Here is a 19,874-nt window from a genome sequence, read left to right on the forward strand (position 1 = left end):
TGACAGGGTTGGGAGGAAAGAGAAGATCAGGACCTTATCAGATGATAAGGTGGAATCTGGGCAAAGAAATGAAGGATATAAGGGAGTGTGAGTGTGAGCCATGCGGGAATCTGGAGAAAATGCATACAGGCAAAGGAAACAGGAAATAGAAAAAAAAAAAGAAGCTGGGACGGGGGGCAGTGAGAGTATACTTGGCATGTTTGCAGAATAGCAAGGAAAATTATGTGCCTGGAGTACATTGAGAGAAATAAATAATGGTAGGATGTGAGGTCAGAGAGGTATTTCAGGGCCAAATCATGTGCTATCTTGTAGAACTCTGTGAGGATTTTGGATTTTATTATGGTAAGATGAAAAGCTGTATGAGGATTTAGAGTTGAAGAGTAACAAGAACTGTCATAAGTATTGAAAAAGATCACTCTGGTTACTATGTTTAAAATAGATTGTAGGGTTTGGAGCAAAAGCAGGGAGACTAGTTAATAGGCAGTTGTAATAATGTAAGTGGGAGAGGATGGTGATTGGAGTAGGGTGGTGGTAGAGGCAGTGGTGACAGTGGTTAGATGATGGGTCTATATTGAAGGAAATGCCGTGCATTCCTTCCCTGCTTCCCATTGGCAATTTCATCTTTACTCCATTCTTGGACAACCTCAGGATATTACAGCATAGGCTGCAAGAGAAGCCAGTCAAGAAAGCAACCTGAAAGAATTTGGAAGCTCCATCAAAGGCCCATACATAGATGCAGGCCATAGTCTTACCTCTCCAGGTTTATTTGAATGGTGCACCAAGTTTAAAAAGTGTTTTGCAGCACCTCTACTCGTGGAAAGAGAAACATTTATATACTGGATTAAAGTCTGTGATTACCAAAGGATAGCTTAGCTGCCCACCATCACACGAAGGACAAAGGCTTCCCTTCAAAGCTCCAAATTCACCAAATGGTGTTCTAAGTTATCTTGCCTTTGTCCAAGATATCTATTGCAGAAGGAATTAAATCATTCTCTTCGTTATATTCTAAATGATCACATACACTAGGGCCTAATTTTGGACTTTCTAATCTGTGTTTTTCATTAGCTCTGCCTATTCCTGCACCAGTATCTGTTTTTTGTTGTTGTTATTGTTGTTTTAAGACGGAGTCTTGCTCTGTCGCCCAGGCTGGAGTGCAGTGCAGTGGCGCGATCTCAGCTCACTGCAAGCTCCGCCTCCCGGGTTCACGCCATTCTCCTGCCTCAGCCTTCCGAGTCGTTGGGACTACAGGCGCCCGCCACCACGCCCGGTTAATTTTTTTGTAGTAGAGACGGGGTTTTTTGTAGTAGAGACGGGGTTTCACCGTGTTAGCCAGGATGGTCTTGATCTCCAGACCTCGTGATCCACCCACCTCGGCTTCCCAAAGTGCTGGGAGGCGTGAGCCACCTCGCCTGGCTGTATCTGTTTTAATTACTGTAATTCATATTTTAAATTCCCACCTCGTGTTCTTTTTTGGCAGTTTCCTGGATATTCTTCCATATTTATTTTTCCAAATAAAATTTATGATTATTTTGTATTTAGTTTTAAAAAATTCAGTTGGGATTTTGACTGAGGTTGCACTGTAAAGATTAATTTAGGGAGAACTTCCATATTACAGTTTTGAGTCATCCTCAAGAAAAAGGTATAGCTCCACTTACTTGAGACTACTTTTCCTTGGAAGAAAAATATGCCTATTTGGGATACAAATCTTACCTCTCACTTCAACTTATTTTCTCTTCATCAACGCACTTATTTAGCAGAAAATCTTATTCTAATTCAACAGCTAATTAGAAAAATACAATTTAATTTAAAAACCCCAAATTCTATAAGTTGCATAACTATTTCTGAATCACAAGGATGCTAGACCTTCCTGGTACTTACAAGTCTTGTATGTTGTCTACAGTCACAAAGGGACTCAAGGGTTCCAGATGAAGTTACTGAATTCATTAAGAGGTGAATGTCCTGTTGGCCAGCTTGTAACTACTCTCCTGCTCTTTGAAGCTCTTTCAGGGCCGGCCCATTTAAGAGGCTAAAGGTCCATCTCCAGTTCCCCCACAAAACCAGAAGCCACCAGGAACTTCTATAGTTTTTACACCTCAAACTGCGTATCTTGGATTAATCTTTCCACTTTGGATTGCTACTGGAAAATTTCACCTAACTAGCATGGAGCTGAAGTCACTACAAATGCATTGCCTCTAACTTCAGTTAGATCTTCAGCAACAAATGTTTTATATTTTCCTCAATTTCCTCTCCTAGGAGAGTGGGACTAGAGACTCGAGATTCATGACATTACTATTCTAAACTTTCACCACTCTTTCCAAGGTCTCTCTCTCAATAGATGATCTTGACCCCATTTTCATAGAGAACAGTGGTGCCATCAAATGTATGTTTCTTATTTCCCTCCTCTCAAAGACGTATTTTTCTTTCCCATCTGACTCCTGTCTTAGTAGGTGTTCTTCCTTTTGTCCAAAACAAATCCCTTTTCCTATGTATTGATCCTATCCTTATCTGTCTCTTTCAGAATACTGCTGTCAAATTTTCCTCTTTCATTTATTCCCAAATTTCCTTCTCGATGGTCTCTTTTATTTCTGTATATAAATATTAAGTCTATCCTATCTTAAAAAGTCTCTCCTATATTCTTCTATAAATAGCTGTTTTTAGATACCTTTATGGTAAACCTTTTAGATAATCATTAGCAACACTCACTACCTGCATTCAGTCCTGGATTCACTGCCATCTGGACTGAGAACACCTCAAGCCACTACAAGGTCAACAATAATCTTCTAATGGCCAAAGACAGTGGACATGTTTCAGTTCTCAACTTGACCTTGACATGGCATTTGACAATGCTGACGACTCTCTCCTTTACGTTTTCTTCTTTGGTTCAGCTTTTCTCCTTGGCTTCTCTCTACTTGTTATTTCAAACTTACTTTGTGCTTTTCTTTTCTTTTTTCTTTCTTTTTTTTTGAGACAGAGTCTCACTCTGTTGCCCAGGCTGGAGTGCAACAATCTCAGCTTACTCCAACCTCTGCCTCCCAGGTTCAAGTGATTCTTCTGCCTCAGCCTCCCAAGTAGCTGGGACTACAGGCGCATGCCACCACGCCCGGCTAATTTTTGTATTTTTAGTAGAGACGGGGTTTCACCATATTGGCCAGGCTAATGTTGAACTCCTGACCTTGTGATCCACCCGCCTCAGCTTCCCAAAGTGCTGGGATTACAGGCATGAGCCACGGCGCCTGGCCTACTTTGTGCTTTTCAAACCAATTGTTTTCTTCATGGTGAAAAATCCTTACCTTCTTTTCTGTGCAAAAAAAAAAAAAAAATCCAACTGCCCACGTGAAAAAGCTCCATCTGAATGTGCCACAGGCATCTCAAATTCAGTGTGTTCAAAATTGAATTCATTATATTTTCCAACCAGCCTCCTTCTCCTAATGTATGCCTTCTCTTGAAAAGTAACACCACCATTCTTCTATTGGTTGAGCTATTATCCTCAACCAATCTTTGACTCTATCCCCCTATTTTCATTCACTCATTAAATCCTTCTGCATATACCTCTTAAAGGTCTTACCACATTTTTTTTCCTCCTCCTCATTCCAATTGCCTCTGCCTTTGTTCAGGCCCTCATCACCTCACCTTAACTGGATGTCCTCCCTGTAGTCTGTCTTCCCTCAATTTCATCCTCTATGCTACTGTGACAGCCTCCTGAAAGGTAAATCTGCTCATGCTTTACCCCTTTGGAAGGTATTAATGGTTTCCATGCTCTGACTCCTGCCTACCTCACAGGCTCATCAACCACAACTTCCACAGAGGACCCTAGGTTCAGGCCACAACTATAGTCCTCTGGAACTGAATGGGATGTTTCTGTACTTTGGCATGGGCTGTTTCCTCTCCCTAAAATGTCCTTTTCCCTTGGCTGTACGGCATACTCCATACTTCCCTAAAGATTTAAATCAAAGATCTTCTCTTTGAAGACTTTCATTCTCTCTGGTAGTATTATAAGCATTCTCTTTCTTGTGATTCTGGGTTAAGGCTTGCACATACTCTATGTATAGCACTTGTCACACTGTAAAGCAATGTTTACGGGCCTTTCTTCCCTACTAGGTTATATGTTCATTGAAGGCAGAAACTGTGAACCTATCACAGGTTCACTGTCTGGCACATGCTAGTTGTTAAAAAAATTGTTTAATGGGTTGTCATGCCACAGGCAGATGGTATAATTTAAAGACATAATCGTTCTCCATGACCAGAGTATAATGATAGTCAGAGTAGAAAGGACCATGTGTCTGTCTGCCATGAGAGTTGGTTAGGATGTCATTCTGAGAAAACTCTTTTTTTTTTTCTTCTGCCCAGTAGAAGTCCTGTGTGGGTCAAATTATTTCCTCGTTTGGGTATAAAAGGATCAGAATCCATCAGTTAGCACTGATGGTCCAAACAAACCCCCTACACTCTCTAGATGAGCAGTGTCAGGTTTGGTCAGGGAGCACTTAGTTCTCCCAGCCCAGAATCTTAACTGGTGCAGTGAAGTCTGCATAGTTGGCTGTAGGCCACCCTCCCTTTCCTTCTCTTGAACTTTGTTCTGGTACCCAGACTGCCTCAGTAAAGCCACCTCACTGTCTTTCATCATTATCATCACCATTGCACCATTACGGAGTTCCCTTGACCTCAACTTTGCTTCACTGGCGTCTTCCCCTTGGTATGGCTTGGAAGGAAAAAGGGGATCAAAGACTCCGGTGATGTACGCCCGAAGGCCACCAGGTGACGGATTCTGACCTTATCACAGAGAGAGGACGGATTCCGGGGCAATCCGATTCAAGTCTGAGTCCACTCCGATTTCCCAGTCCCTGTCTTGCAGCAGCAGGCAGGAAACCCTCTCCCGCCCCAGGCCTGGTGTGTACAGACTGCCTGTGGCGGTTGCCTAGGTAACCTGCTCTCCGCTTCCGGCGACCTCAGGGTGGGGAGGGGGATAAAAGAGGCGGGGAGGGGGATAAAAGGGGCGGGGAAAGCGGGGGCCGACCCGGTTCTGCATCACGTGGTGGCGACCTCCAACCAATCAGCGGAAGCAGGGGTCCAACCGGAAGACCCCCGCTGGGGCTCCTGGGAAACGGCGGGAGTTTCTCTCTGGCAGGTTTGTCTGTACCTGAGCTTATCTTTTCACGTACCTTCGCCAGTTCGCGGAATGTGACTGAAAGCAACGCCTTATGGGCAAGGTGGCGGGGAGTCATTCGTTGCCTCCTACAGTCTCGCTCTCTCCCATTGATTATCTTTGGCTCTCGGGTCTTGGAAGCGCGGAGCCTCTCTGGCCTTGAGCCCCGAGGGCATGGCCCTGTGATGTCACAAGGTGGCGTGACAGCCGGGACGAACCCCGACCCCCAGCGCGGCATCCTTCCCGCGGCTAGCGACCACCGCCTCCCGGGAAGGTGGCTGACCACAGCCGCAAGCCGCTGCGCGCCCAGCAAGCCGAATGGAAGGACGGCGCGGGCAAACGAACGCCCAGTGAGGTCCAGAGAAGAGAGGGACCTTCCGAGGGTCTTCTAGTCGATCTCTGACAGGCTTTTGAGTGCCTTATAAGCATTCCAAAATGTTCAGGAGACAACAGTTATTTACAAAATAAAATAGAATTAAAAGGGGGGAAAGGGGAGACTTTTCAGAGTGGGCAGAGAAGCTGAGAAATGAACTTAGTAAAAGGCAAACCAAAGCAACCGCAGGTCTCTTGTCGTTCTCTAGATGTGCGCGGTCCAGCAGGGTGAGCCGGTACTCACAGACTCGCAGGGCCCATGATCGCTTGAAATGTGGCTAGTCCAAATTGACATGTGCTATAAGGTACGCATTAGTATGAAAAAAAAAAACTTTTTCGTTTTTAATCTTCATATTGATTAAATGTTGAAATAATATTTTTGATACATTGGGTTAAATAAAAAAATTGCTAAAATTATTGTTTCTATTTTCAAAATGCGGCTGTTAGAAAAATTTTAAATTGCATGTATGACTTGAATTATGTTTCTTTCGGACAGTGTTGCTCTCTTTTATGTGGTTCAGTCGATTTGTGTAGAATAGTTGTGATGTTAATGCAAAATATTGTCTGTAGTGCTCTTTTCTGTCACCAGATGGCCACCTCAATAAATAGACTATAGTTTTGAACTGCTTTCCCAAGAAAAAGTTCAGATTTTAGGAATATTCTCATTTAACAATTGTCAACAATTTCAGCATATTTGCCTTTATTCAATTAACTTTATCTGTAATTATAGACCGTTTGTAAAGATACTTAAACAGAAAAATTAACTGGTTTTTCCTCTACATTCTTATTTCACAGAGAATTGTTTCTATCTGTCATTAATAGATAATTAGAAATAAGCTAATTAAAGTTATTTGTGGCTTAGGGGTTTCAAACTAATGCCAGAAAAGTCAGATTCATAGTTTTTACTTTTGCTATTGTCTTCTCTGAAATGTAGTTGAACAAGGTGACCTGTCTTTGGGGGAATTTTCTTCATAGAGTATAAAGACGAATTAGAACATAATAGTTGAGATTTCTACACTTTTAGACATAGAAATTTGAACAGAAACCAGTTCAGCGAATTATCTACACTAAGTTTCTTAATTTGAGGGGTCCAGCTCTGGGATGAAAGTATAAACATTATCAAAGTATATTTTTAGAAATCTGTTGGGATTTTCCTGACCAGTGAAAGACTAGGAGAGAGCTAACAGTTTTCTTTACATGATATAAACAAATAATTTTAAGATTGTTATTATTCTAGGTAAAGCTCAGGGATCTGGCCGGTCAGCAACTGAGTCTGAGTTCTTGCATAGCTGTAGACTTAATAACTATTGGTGACTTGCCAGAATAAAGCCTTTGTCCACAGGGTAAGTCTTAAAAGAATCGCCTTTTGTTCACATATTCGAAATGTTGTTTGAAGCAAAAGATGCTTACAGTTAAAAGCCATAGAAGCAATGCAAAAAGAGTGATCATTTTTGTTAATCTCCTTTTCTCACTTTAAAGTAGCTTTATTATAAGGTTTTATGTCTGAACAAAAAACGCTGGAAATTGAAACTACTAAAGAGTCAAGCAAATTAAGTAATCATCTAATTGAGATAAGACTTCATTTCATTCACCTCTGATCATACTCCTAGACAAAGGCCAAGCCATATTAATTTAAATCTGTTTATTTATGGGTAAAGGCATCTTGAATCTGAAAACAATTGGAAAGAGATATTACCACTAATTATAGCAAATTTACTATATCATATCCTGAATTAAAGAATCACTTTATTTTAACAAAATAGAGGTGACTTTGCAGACCCAAATAAGGTCTTGATTTTGCAGACCCAAATAAGAAAATCTTGAATTACATAGTTATTTGTTAATTAGAACCTTTTAAATAGATTGTTAAATTTATTTTTCAAAACAGCCCTATCCTTATTGGTAGAGAACTATGGAGACATCTAATTTCAGTTCTCCCTTTTAATAGTGCCTTTACTTCCAGAGAACCAAATCTGGAGGTTTTAAATGCTAATTTGATTTTTGTATTTGTGTAGACATTTGATCCTTATGTAAATGAGTCCTTTCCAGCTAATGATTTTATCTGTAAAAATTTACTGTTTCACATTTAAATTTGATATATCATAAAAATCACAAATGCATCACTACTTAGGGTTTACTTTGTCACTGGAAGATATAATTATGTGATGCTTACAAAGTCATCAACAGAGGCCCTCTTGTTATTGATGCCTAGCAACGAATATATATTAAGATCCAATTAAAAGTTAGGGGTTATTCTGAAGTAAAGTTTTAATTAGACCAACAGAACGCTATTTCTAATGAGTATATCTAAAAATGCTAAGTAGCCTTTGTTCATGATTTGTTGATATATAATTAATGGAGAAGCTTTTCTTAAAAGGCAGCCAGAATGGAATTTTAAGAAGGCATGTCCTCTGTTTCAGATATATTTGTACTTAGCTCTAAGGCAACAAATTGAGGATAGTGAATTTAAGCGGGGGTAGTAGTCTTAATTCCTTGGAGAGCTCAGCAGTTCTTTGTGTCGGAGAAGTCTTTCCTCTCTTCTTCTTTTATTTTCTGTCCTTTAGACCTTAGGCTTATATCGTTGATTATATTTCTCAGGTTGAAGCACATCATCATCACTGGTCTATACAAGAGCCTTCTCTTATTTTTTCTCCAGTTTTTTTTATCCAGCCCCCACCCTTAATCCCAACCATATTTAATGTTTCTTACATACTTTTAGTTATGTATTTATCTTTGAAAAACAGGCAGTGTTATCTGTGTGTCTATTTTTAATTTTCATAAGTGGTATCACACTATAAATTTTATTCTGATCTTTTTTATTCCATGCTATTTTAAGATCTATCCACATTTTTATATGTTCATCTAGTTCATAGATTCCTATTGTCAGCTATGAGAGCTAGCTGGGGTGCCAGTAGGAATATAGCACATTTTCCATTGTGTACTGTAGGTCCCTGTCTCTGTTGCTGGAGGTGAAGGGTAGAGCTAAATGGAGGGAATAAATGGGAGCAGAATGCCATAGGACTGATTACCTCTAGATGGCTCTAGAAAGTGATCTTCAGGGTGTTTTTGTTTTTGTTTTGTTGTTGTTGTTTGTTTTTTTGGCAGTGCAAGGATTGTGTGTATGTTGAAAGGTTGTCAAATCATTAGTTAGGGTCTCCTGAGAAGTAGATAGGATTTGACTTGCAAAAGATATAATAGGCAGAGGAGCAGGAGAAGGTAGGAAGAGTCATCAGACCACAGTGCAGACCTGATACCTGAGGAAAGAGAGAAGGAAGCAAGGATTGGATAGAGAGAACCTCAGACCATGGTACAGTTCACAGAAATGTTCTGCCAGGTTGGTGGGGAGCCCTTGAGCCAAAGTCACCTGTTGGAGGAGTTCTGCATCTAACTTGTATTGCATTTCCCTAGTGTCCATTGTCAGTCACTGAATGCTTTGCTCTGCTCCCTGACACATTGGAAGCTGTCCCAGAGATCTTCCCTGTACAGACCAAAGCAAAGAGTTTGCCTTTTGATTCACAGGAGCAACATATGTGGAGGCTATATTTTCTGTTTTCTGTGCAGTGCTTTGTTTTAGGGGAAGGAAATAGTGAATTGATATGATGAGATAGATGGGTTAGTAGATTGTCATTAGGAAATGTAGCAAAAGAAATATGCATCCAGGTTAGTATATTCTGTCTGACAGTTGACCTGTGGATGATGAGCAGCAAACAGGTCATTACAAATATAGAAAGATTTGAACGAGTGCTTCTTCAAATAAAAAAAAATGAAGGCCATAATTAGAAATAAAGTATAACTTATAGAGGAAGAATACATTTTTAAGACAGACAACAGTTGGGATAGATGAAGTTTGGTGTAAGTAATAAAATGCCCTATCCTGTGAGGGAATCAAACAATTTAACAACATGTTGGCATCTTGGGAAGGGACTAGGAGCATTATACAATTAATAATGATCATTTTAAGCCTGGGCAACATAGTGATATCCTATCTCTAACAAAATGAAATACAAAAATTAGCCAGGTATGTTTGCACATGCCTATAGTCCCAGCTACTCGGGAAGGCTGAGGTGGGTGGATCACTTGAGCCCAGGAGTTTGAGGTTACAGTGAGCTATGATTATGCCACTGCACTTTAGCCTGAGCAACAAAGCAATACCCTGTTTCTAAAAAACAAACAAAATAATCATCATCTTAAAGGAGCATTTGGGAGTTGAGAAGGAGTATGTTTTATTCCATTGGAGTTGCTATAACAAAATAGCATAGACTGGGTAGCTTATAAACAACAGACATTTTCTAACACTTCTGGAGGCTGGGAAGTGCCAGCATCATCACAGATTCTTGTGAGGGCCCTCTCCTGAGTTGCAGACTGCTGACTTCTTACTATGTTCTCACCTAGGAGAAAGGGTAAATGTGCTCCTTTGGGTCTCTTTTATGAGGGCACTAATCCCTGTGGAGGGTTCTACCCTCATGATCTAATCACCTCCCCAAACACCCCACCTCCGAATCACCTTGGGGGTTAGTATTGCAACATATGAATTTGGGGGAGACACAAATATTCAGCCCATGGCATTCCACCCCTGGCCCTCCAAAATTTATGTCTTTGTCACATGCAAAATACATTCATTCCATCCCCTTAACCCCAAAAGTCTTAACTCACTCCAGCATCACTTTAAATCTAAAGTCCAGAGACTCATTTAAATATCTAAATCAGAGATGGGTGAGACTCAAGGTATATTTCATCCTGAGACAAATTTCTCTCCAGTAGTGAACCTGTTAAATCAAGCAAGCTATGTGCTTTCAAAATGTAACAGGACAGACATAGAATAGATGTTCCCATTCCAAAAGCGAGAATATGAATGAAGAAATAGGCCCCAAGTTCAAAACCCAACAGGGCAAACAACATTCAGTCTCTATATATAATTCTTTGGGTATATACCCAGTAATGGGATGGCTGGGTCAAATGGTATTTCTAGTTCTAGATCCCTGAAGAATCGCCACACTGACTTCCACAATGGTTGAACTAGTTTACAGTCCCACCAACAGTGTAAAACTGTTCCTATTTCTCCACATCCTCTCCAGCACCTGTTGTTTCCTGACATTTTAATGATCGCCATTCTAACTGGTGTGGCATGGTATCTCATTGTAAAGACACATGCACACGTATGTTTCTTGTGGCACTATTCACAATAGCAAAGACTTGGAACCAACCCAAATGTCCAACAATGATAGACTGGATTAAGAAAATGTGGCACATATACACCATGGAATACTATGCAGCCATAAAAAATGATGAGTTCATGTCCTTTGTAGGGACATGGATGAAGCTGGAAACCATCATTCTCAGCAAACTATCTCAAGGACAAAAAACCAAACACCGCATGTTCTCACTCATAGGTGGGAATTGAACAATGAGAACACATGGACACAGGAAGGGGAACATCACACACTGGGGCCTGTTGTGGGGTGGGGGGAAGGAGGAGGGATAGCATTAGGAGATATACCTAATGCCAAATGACGAGTTAATGGGTGCAGCACACCAACATGGCACATGTATACATATATAATAAACCTTTGAAAACTGGCACAAGACAGGGATGCCCTCTCTCACCACTCCTATTCAACATAGTGCTGGAAGTTCTGGCCAGGGCAATCAGGCAGGAGAAGGAAATAAAGGGTTTCAATTAGGAAAAGAGGAAGTCAAATTGTCCCTGTTTGCAGATGACATGATTGTATATCTAGAAAACCCCATCATCTCAGCCCAAAATCTCCTTAAGCTGATAAGCAACTTCAGCAAAGTCTCAGGATACAAAATCAATGTACAAAAATCACAAGCATTCTTATACACCAATAACAAACAAACAGAGAGCCAAATCACGAGTGAACTCTCATTCACAATTGCTTCAAAGAGAATAAAATACCTAGGAATCCAACTTACAAGGGACATGAAGGACCTCTTCAAGGAGAACTACAAACCACTGCTCAATGAAATAAAAGAGGATACAAACAAATGGAAGAACATTCCATGCTCCTGGGTTGGAAGAATCAATATGGTGAAAATGGCCATACTGTCCAAGGTAATTTATAGATTCAATGCCATCCCCATCAAGCTACTAATGACTTTCTTCACAGAATTGGAAAAAACTACTTTAAAGTTCATATGGAACCAAAAAAGAGCCCGCATCGCCAAGTCAATCCTAAGCCAAAAGAACAAAGCTGGAGGCATCACGCTATCTGACTTCAAACTATACTACAAGGCTACAGTAACCAAAACAGCATGGTACTGGTACCAAAACAGAGATATAGATCAATGGAACAGAACAGAGCCCTCAGAAATAATGCCACATATCTACAACTACCTGATCTTTGACAAACCTGACAAAAACAAGCAATGGGGAAAGGAATCCCTATTTAATAAATGGTGCTGGGAAAACTGGCTAGCCATATGTAGAAAGCTGAAACTGGATCCCTTCCTTACACCTTATACAAAAATTAACTCAAGATGGATTAAAGACTTACATGTTAGACCTAAAACCATAAAAACCCTAGAAGAAAACCTAGGCATTACCATTCAGGACATAGGCATGGGCAAGGACTTCATGTCTAAAACACCAAAAGCAATGGCAACAAAAGCCAAAATAGACAAATGGGATCTAATTAAACTAAAGAGCTTCTGCACAGCGAAAGAAACTACCATCAAAGTGAACAGGCAACCAATAAAATGGGAGAAAATTTTCGCAACCTACTCATCTGACAAAGGGCTAATATCCAGAATCTACAGTGAACTCAAACAAATTTCTGTTGTTTTAAATCCCAGTTTGCGGTAATTTGTTATAGCAGCCCTAGGAAATGATTACAGGTACCATTAGGAAGGGGAAAGTATTTTACCCCAAGTTATACATACAGCAAGTGATCCAGAGCAGGACTTGACAACCAAAAGCTAGAAATAAGATTCGAGTTGAGGGCCAAAGCCAAGAATTTGAAGAATTGGGCAGTGACAAGAAGAGAGGGTATTGCAGGTCAGGAAAAGTGAGAAGGGTGTCAGCAGTTGCCACAAACAGCCATTGGGCAGAGGCAGGGAATGTCAAAAAAAGGATTCTTGAGTGATTTTACACATTTTCATGACTTATCTTATTTACACCTAAGGTATGTATTGCCATTATTCCTATTTTACAAACAGGGAAACTAAATAACTTGCACAAGGTCATGCCAATAGTGGCAGAGTGGAGTTCAGGCCTTCTGATTTGAGAGCCAGACTGTCAACCAGAAAATATTTTACAGCTTCCAGTGAATAAGTCTGTTTGCCACTTTTTGACCTCAGGATATTGTAAAGGCTCCCCTGTAGGAGTCTTCCTTCTAATTTAATAAGTTGCAGCATCTGTTTAACAGTTGTTAAAAATCAGGTAATAGGAACCATAGATTTTTAGCATAAGGAAAGGTTGCAGAATTAGGATGCAAACAGGACCAGAGAATCTGTGGCATTTTTAAAACATTAAATTGATGAGGAACAATTCCAGTTTAGGCCCTCTAAGTAGGGGCCCTGATAACCTGGAAAGTACCTTTGTAGAAATGGAAAAGGTCTGGAGAGGCGCAGCATATGGACAGCACCTCTGAGCAAAGAAAAGGAGACTCCTCCTGACAAAGATCAGGGTGCATGTAGAGGGATTGCTGAATGCAGTTTAGCTGGGCCCGCTTTGCCAGTGCCCTTTTACAGTATTCAGACTCCACTCCATGGGCTGTAGCCCTGTCCAACGTGAAATAGTGGAAGGTGACTACTGCTAACTACTGCAGGGCTCATTAGGGCTTCTGACGACCTAAGAGGAAAGTGTATGGGAAAGCCCTTGAGTAGTACAGTTTAGGCCAGAGGTAGCCCCAGAATTCACAGGGCTTTCCACAGGGACTTTTTAGGTGGGATGTAAGACTGGCAGAAGGAAGGAGTAAGGTTTGGGAGGCTGGCATCTATGATAATGAAGCTGACCAGCTTCTTTTGGCTCTAATGGCAACTTTCACACTTTCCATAAATGTAATTTTTTTATCCATGAATGTGTATACTATATATGTACTTCGATATGCGTATTCTTTAATAAAATAGTCAAAAGGAATTTGAACGTTCTTCTACATCAGTCTAGATTTATTTTGTTTTTCTCATTTCCAGCTTCTAATAGTTAAGTAGCTCCTATCACTTCACAGTTATGACTAATAAGTAGAAGAGTAAACACAATCTGAAACCATTTTTACAGTGATATATGGATCTCAGATGCTCTTCTTTGTTGTTTGTCTGGCATTTACCCAGAGGGAAAGGAGTGGGGATAGTTACAATAGCCATGGGGGCTGAACTTCCACTTTTAGATCCCTTTTTCTACTCCTTAGCTGGCCAAACTTTTCTGCCCACCTCTGGCATAAGATTAAGTAGTATTAACCCGCAATCCTCACACACCCTTACTACCCATTGACTTTCCTAGTCCCTATCCCAACTAGTCCAGCTCATGTACTTCTCTCTGTACTTACCACTACTGTCTTAGTTCAGGATGCAACATCTTTTGCAACAGCCTAAACTATTTGCAAAAGCCACTAATCTCTTCCCACTGGCCTATCCTCCTTATTATTTACCAAAAACCAAATCTGATAAAGTCATGCTTTAATGTATCTCTATTGGTATATTATTGTACATGGTATATTATCAAATATGGAACATAATCATTCGCATGTTCATTCTTTTGTGCATTCATTCACTTAACAAATATTTAGTGAACTTCTATGTATGCCAAGCACTATTTTAGGCACTAGAGATACAGCAGTAAACAAAACAGATAAAAATGTCTGCTTTTATGTAGTTTACATTCCAACGGAGAGATGATAATAAAATATATGTAGCAGGCTGGATAATGATAAGTGCTAAGAACAAAAGTAAAGCAGAGAAAGATAGGAAGTGTGTCTGTGTTTCTGTAACTTTAAATTGGATGTCCAGGAGGAAAGGCCACAATCAGGGGATGATACTTGAGTAATAACTGGGAAGAGGTGAAGTAAAAGCCATAATGATGTCTGAGGGAAGAGCAGACAGGAAGAAGGAAAAGCAAGGGCAAAACCTCTGTAACAGAATAGAGAACTCAGAAATAAACCCAAATACTTACAGCCAACTGATCTTCAACAAAGCCAACAAAAACATAAAGTGGGGAAAGGACACCCTTTTCAACAAATGGTGCTGGGATAATAGGCTAGCCACAAGTAGGAGAATTAAACTGGGTCCTCATCTTTCACCTTATGCAAAAACCAACTCAAGATGGATTAATGACTTAAACATAAGACCTGAAACTATAAAAATTCTAGAAGATAACATTGGAAAAACACATCTACACATTGGCTTAGGCAAAGGATTTCATGACCAAGAACCCAAAAGCAAATGCAATAAAAACAAAGTTAAATAGCTGGGACCTAATTAAACTAAAGGGCTTTTGCATGGCAAAAGGAACAGTCAGCAGAGCAAACAGACAACCCACAGAGTGGGAGAAAATCTTCACAATCTATACATTTGGCAAAGGACTAATGTTCAGAATCTACAATGAACTCAAATCAATAAGAAAAAAAAACACAATCCCATCAAAAAGTGGGCTAAGGACATGAATAGACAATTCCCAAAAGAAGACATATAAATGGCCAACAAACATATGAAAAAATGCTCAACATCACTAATGATCAAGGAAATGCAAATCAAAACCACAATGCAATACCACCTTACTCCTGCAAGAATGACCATAATCAAAAAATCAAAAAACAGTAGATGTTGGCATGGATATGGTGAACAGGTAACACTTCTACACTGCTGGTGGGAATGTAAACAAGTACAGTCACTATGGAAGACAGTGTGGAGATTCCTTAAAGAACTAAAAGTAGAACTACCATTGGATCCAGCAATCCCACTACTGGGTATCTACCCAGAGGAAAAGAAGTCATTATTCAAAAAAGAAACTTGCATATGCATATTTATAGCAGCACAATTCACAATTGCAAAATCATGGAACCAACCCAAATGTCCATCAATCAATGAGTGGATAAAGAAACTGTGATATGTATATATATATATACATATATACGCTTATATATGTATATATACATACACATATATATGCGTATATATATATACACACATATACGCATATATATATACACATATATATACACATATATATGCGTATATGTGTATATATGTATATATATGATGGAATTCTATGCAGCCATAAAAATGAATTAATTAACAGCATTTACAGTGACCTGGATGAGATTGGAGACTATTATTCTAAGTGATGTAACTCAGGAATGGAAAACCAAACATCATCGTATGCTCTCACTGATACGTGGGAGCTAAACTATGAGGACGCAAAGGCATAAGAATGATATAATGGACTTTGGGGACTTGAGGGGACAAGTGGGAAGGGGACGACGGTTAAAAGACTACAAATATGATGCAGTATGTACATGGGTGATAGGTGCACCAAAATCTCACAAATCACCACTAAAGAACTTACTCACGTAACCGCCCCCCCCAAAAAAAAACAAAAAAAACAAAACTCTGTAATAGGAATGTGCCAGAGCAGCAAGTTTTCAAGTCACAGGAGAGTAGGTCAGAGGAGAAATTGGAGACCAGATCACATAGGTATTTATAGGCTGTTATATGGCTCCTATATGGATTTTATCTTTTACTCTGAGGGTAATTGGGAGTTACTGGAAGATTTTTGAGAAGAGGAGAGACTTTATCTGACTTGGTTTTCAAACGATTGCTCTGACATGTGTAAAGGACAGTTAGAAGCAGGGCAATAGCAGAAGCAGAGTTATGAGTAGAGTGGTCATATAATGTCATTTAAGTGGGACATCTTTTAAAAGAAAGGAAAGCATTGGGCCAGGTGCAGTGGCTCATGCCTGTAGTCCCAGGACTTTGGGAGGCTGAGGCGGGTGGATACCCTGAGGTCAGGAATTCGAGAGCAGCCTGGCTAACATGGTGAAACCCTGTTTCTACTAAAAATACAAAAAAGTAGGTGGGTGTGGTGGGGCACGCCTGTAATCCCAGCTACTCAGAAGACTGAGGCAGGAGAATCACTTGAACCCGGGAGGCAAGGCGGAGGTTGCAGTGAGCCAAGATTGCACCATTGCAAGAAGAGTGAAACTCTGTCTCAAAAAAAAGGAAAGAAAGAAAGAAAGAAAGAGAGAAAGAAAGAAAGAAAGAAAGAGAGGGAGGGAGGGAGGGAGGAAGGAAGGAAGGAAGGAAAGAAAGAAAAAGAGAGAGAAAGAAAGAAAGAGAAAGAAAGAAAGAAAGGAAAAGAGAGAAGAAAGAAAAGCATTAATTCAGGGCAAAAAAGCAAAAACAGGGACTTTACAGGGCAACCAATATATGTGGTCATCCTAGGTCATGAGGCTATTGCAATACTTGAGTTCTTGGTAGCTTGGACGAAGATGGTAACAGCAGAGGAGGTGAGAGGTGTTTGTATTCTGCATCTATTTTGAAGATGCTGTCAGCAGGTTTTATGAGGCTTTTGTTGGAAGATGTGAAAGAAAGGATTATAAGGTTTTGGTCAGAGCAATTGGAAAAAGGAGTTGACATTTTCTGAAATGGGAAAGCTGTAAACGGAACAGGGTTTAGTGGGTAGGATGACAGTAGAGCTTGCTCTTAGATACGTTAGGTTTAAGATTCCAAATGGAATGCAAGTGGAGATGGTAAGTAGGAAGTTGAACTTAGGAGTCTGGAGTTCATGGGAGAGTTCCAGGCTGGAAATATAAATTTGGGGTCATTAATATAAAGATTAGTGAGACTGGACGAAATTGCCAAAAGAATGAGTGTGGGTAGAAAATAGAAGAGGTTGAAGACTGAACTCTGGGGAACTTGAATATTTAAAGGTCAGAGAGATGATAAGGAACCATTGAAGACTGAGTCCTAGCCAGAAAGATGAGATAAAATCCAGGAAAGGGTGGTGTTCTAGAAGCCAAATGAAGAAAATTAAGTGATAATAGGTCAAGGAAGATGAGGACTAAGAATTGAAGTAACTGATGCTGCTGAAAAGAACAGTTTCTATAGAGGGGATTCAAGAAGAATGGAAGAAGACAAGTTAGAGACTGTGGGTACTATAGGCAGCTCTTTCAAGGAGATTTGCTGTAAAGGAGGAAGAGAAAGGAGTAGGGTCATGGGAGTATTTTTTAATACGGAAGAATAAGAAGATGCTTCTATGCTAATGGGAGTGATCCAATAGGGAACAAAAATTATTCATGATAGGGGGAGAATTGTTGGACAATGTCCTTGAGGAATTGACAGAAGATGGATGTGCACAGGTGACAGGGTTAGCTTTATCTCAGAGCTTGGGCAGGAGAGAGGGCAGTCAATGGGCACAGAAGCAGATAGGTAGATACATGTGGTGGTGGTGTTGTGTAGAAGCCCTCTTCTTGTGGCCTCAGTTTTCTCAGTGAAGTAGAAAGCAAGGTCATCTGAGAGTAAGAATGTGAAAGGAGGTGGAGGTTTGATGACAGAAGAAAAAGTATAATTTAATCGTCCAGGAAAATGGGAGAGTGAATGGACTAGGTAAATAGAATATGATTGCCTGGCTGCATTACTCTCTAGTGAGTTTAACGATCAGGAATGTAAGGTGAGATCAGTCAGTATGGTTATGATTTTTCTCCATCCACCTTTAGCTTTGTGTATGCCTAGTACAGAGGACTGGGAGAGTTAGATTTAACCAAGGATGGGATTTAACCAAATGTATACAGCAAAGTAAAAAAGGGGGAGAAGTATTGAGGATGTATCCATGTGGAGGTCAATAATGGCCTTGGAATTTAAGCTGGGAAGGAATGTGACTTTATGCAGAAAGTAAGAGAGTAACCTGGATTGATCAGTGGATGATACATAACCAGTGGAGACAGTGTTTTAGTCTGTTTAGCGTTGCTGTAAAACAATACCTGAGGCTGGGTAATTTATAAAGAAAAGAAGTTTATTTGGCTCATGGTTCTGCAGGCTGTATGAGAAGCATGGTGTCTGCATCTACTCTTGGTGAGGGCGTCAGGCTGCTCATGGTGTAAGGCACAGAGGAGCTGGCATGTGCAGAGACCACGTGGTGAGAGAGAAGCAAGAAGGAGCATGGGGGTTCTAGGCTCTTTTTTAACAACCAGCTCTCATGGGAACTAATAGAGAACTCACTTACCTTCCCCATGCAGGGAAGGCATTAATCTGTTCATGAAAGATCTACCCCGTGTCCCAAACACTTCACATTAGGCCCCACCTCCAACACTGGGGATCAAATTTTGACATGAGATTTGGAGGAGACAAACTATAGGAGGCACACAAGAAAACCCAAATTAGGTCAAAGGCCTAATTACCTGTCTTACTTCCTCATCTCCCACATCCCACTTTGCAGAAATTCCTTCATTCACACCAAACTCATCATTTTCAGAGCATTCCAAGGCTTTTCACCACACTATCCTTTCATATCCACTAGTCCCTAGGCCTCAATGCTTTTCTTTTTCCCTTTCCACCAGCCTATCTCTATAACTCGTTTTCAACTGACTCCTCTTTTTCAAAACTTTCTCTCAATATACCCCAGCAGGGTGAGCCTTTTTCCCTTCCCAACTTGTCCACTCAGATCTTGACTCATGCTTCCATAGAGCCCATAGGGTCAGTCTCTTGAACCGGGCTGTGAGCTCTTTAATGAGTCAGGGCCACATGTTATTCATACTTGCATTTCTGTGGCATTTAGCAAAATAGAAACCTAAAAGTAATGCCTTAATAAATAAGTGAGTGAATGGATACTATCAGGGTGCATTATCACCAGCTCAGTTTAGACCAACATTTTGCAAACCTGTCTGATTATTTAATCACTTGTAACTTGTAGAAATTTGTTTAAGTTTCTAAGAATATAACCCAGAGAATATCATTTAGTAGATTTAGAGAGAGGTTTATAAGCTTCTGTTATAAAAAGTTCCCCAGATGCGTTTAGTAATCAGTCCTATTTGAACTATCCTGGCTAATTATCAACCCTTAACTAGAAGCTGATTCAATGAAGAAGAAATTAGCCTCTTTATCCTTTAACTTTACTTAGAAAAATACAAGTATGCTTGATAAAAATATTCATTTTCCCACTGATCTTTTTTCCCCCAAAGCTGGTAAATGACTTTACAGTAAGATGTCATAATTGACAATGTGTAACTTCTAGGAGTCCTCTTATGGCACGATTTCCAGCTGTGTGACAAATCTGTGAAAGAGGGGTGTGTGTGTGTGTGAGAGAGAGAGAGAGAGAGAGAGAGAGACAATTTATTTATTAATCTAGATTTTTTGAAGTTAAGTGAAGAAAACCCAATTCAAAAAAGCTTACATTTTTAAAAAATCCATTGACTTT

At 40.1% G+C, this 19,874-nt stretch overlaps 1 protein-coding gene and 1 long non-coding RNA gene across 4 annotated transcripts in view; one reads left to right on the forward strand and one right to left on the reverse strand.

Moving 5' to 3' along the window:
- The window catches only part of LRRC9 (leucine rich repeat containing 9), a 147,941-nt gene extending 142,614 nt beyond the window's left edge, over positions 1-5,327 (reverse strand). The window contains exon 1 of one of the 2 annotated variants that reach the window (XM_032135105.2): positions 5,157-5,327. The gene's annotated coding sequence lies outside the window, so the exon portion shown is untranslated. Of the gene's footprint in view, positions 1-4,767; positions 4,898-5,156 lie in introns of those variants that run through there. The other variant, XM_058429537.1, reaches the window with a different exon arrangement.
- Positions 5,053-6,853, forward strand: LOC131381499 (uncharacterized). 2 transcript variants are annotated; one of them, XR_009210284.1, is made up of 3 exons: positions 5,053-5,122; positions 5,722-5,817; positions 6,750-6,853. It is a non-coding gene; the product is annotated as an uncharacterized LOC131381499 (long non-coding RNA). The 2 variants fall into 2 exon arrangements; XR_009210283.1 differs by lacking the exon at positions 5,053-5,122 and adding an exon at positions 5,213-5,495.
- The last annotated feature ends 13,021 nt before the right edge of the window (positions 6,854-19,874 follow it).

The sequence above is a fragment of the Hylobates moloch genome, unplaced genomic scaffold, assembly GCF_009828535.3.
Source record: "Hylobates moloch isolate HMO894 unplaced genomic scaffold, HMol_V3 SCAFFOLD_16, whole genome shotgun sequence".
Taxonomy (NCBI): Eukaryota; Metazoa; Chordata; class Mammalia; order Primates; family Hylobatidae; genus Hylobates; species Hylobates moloch.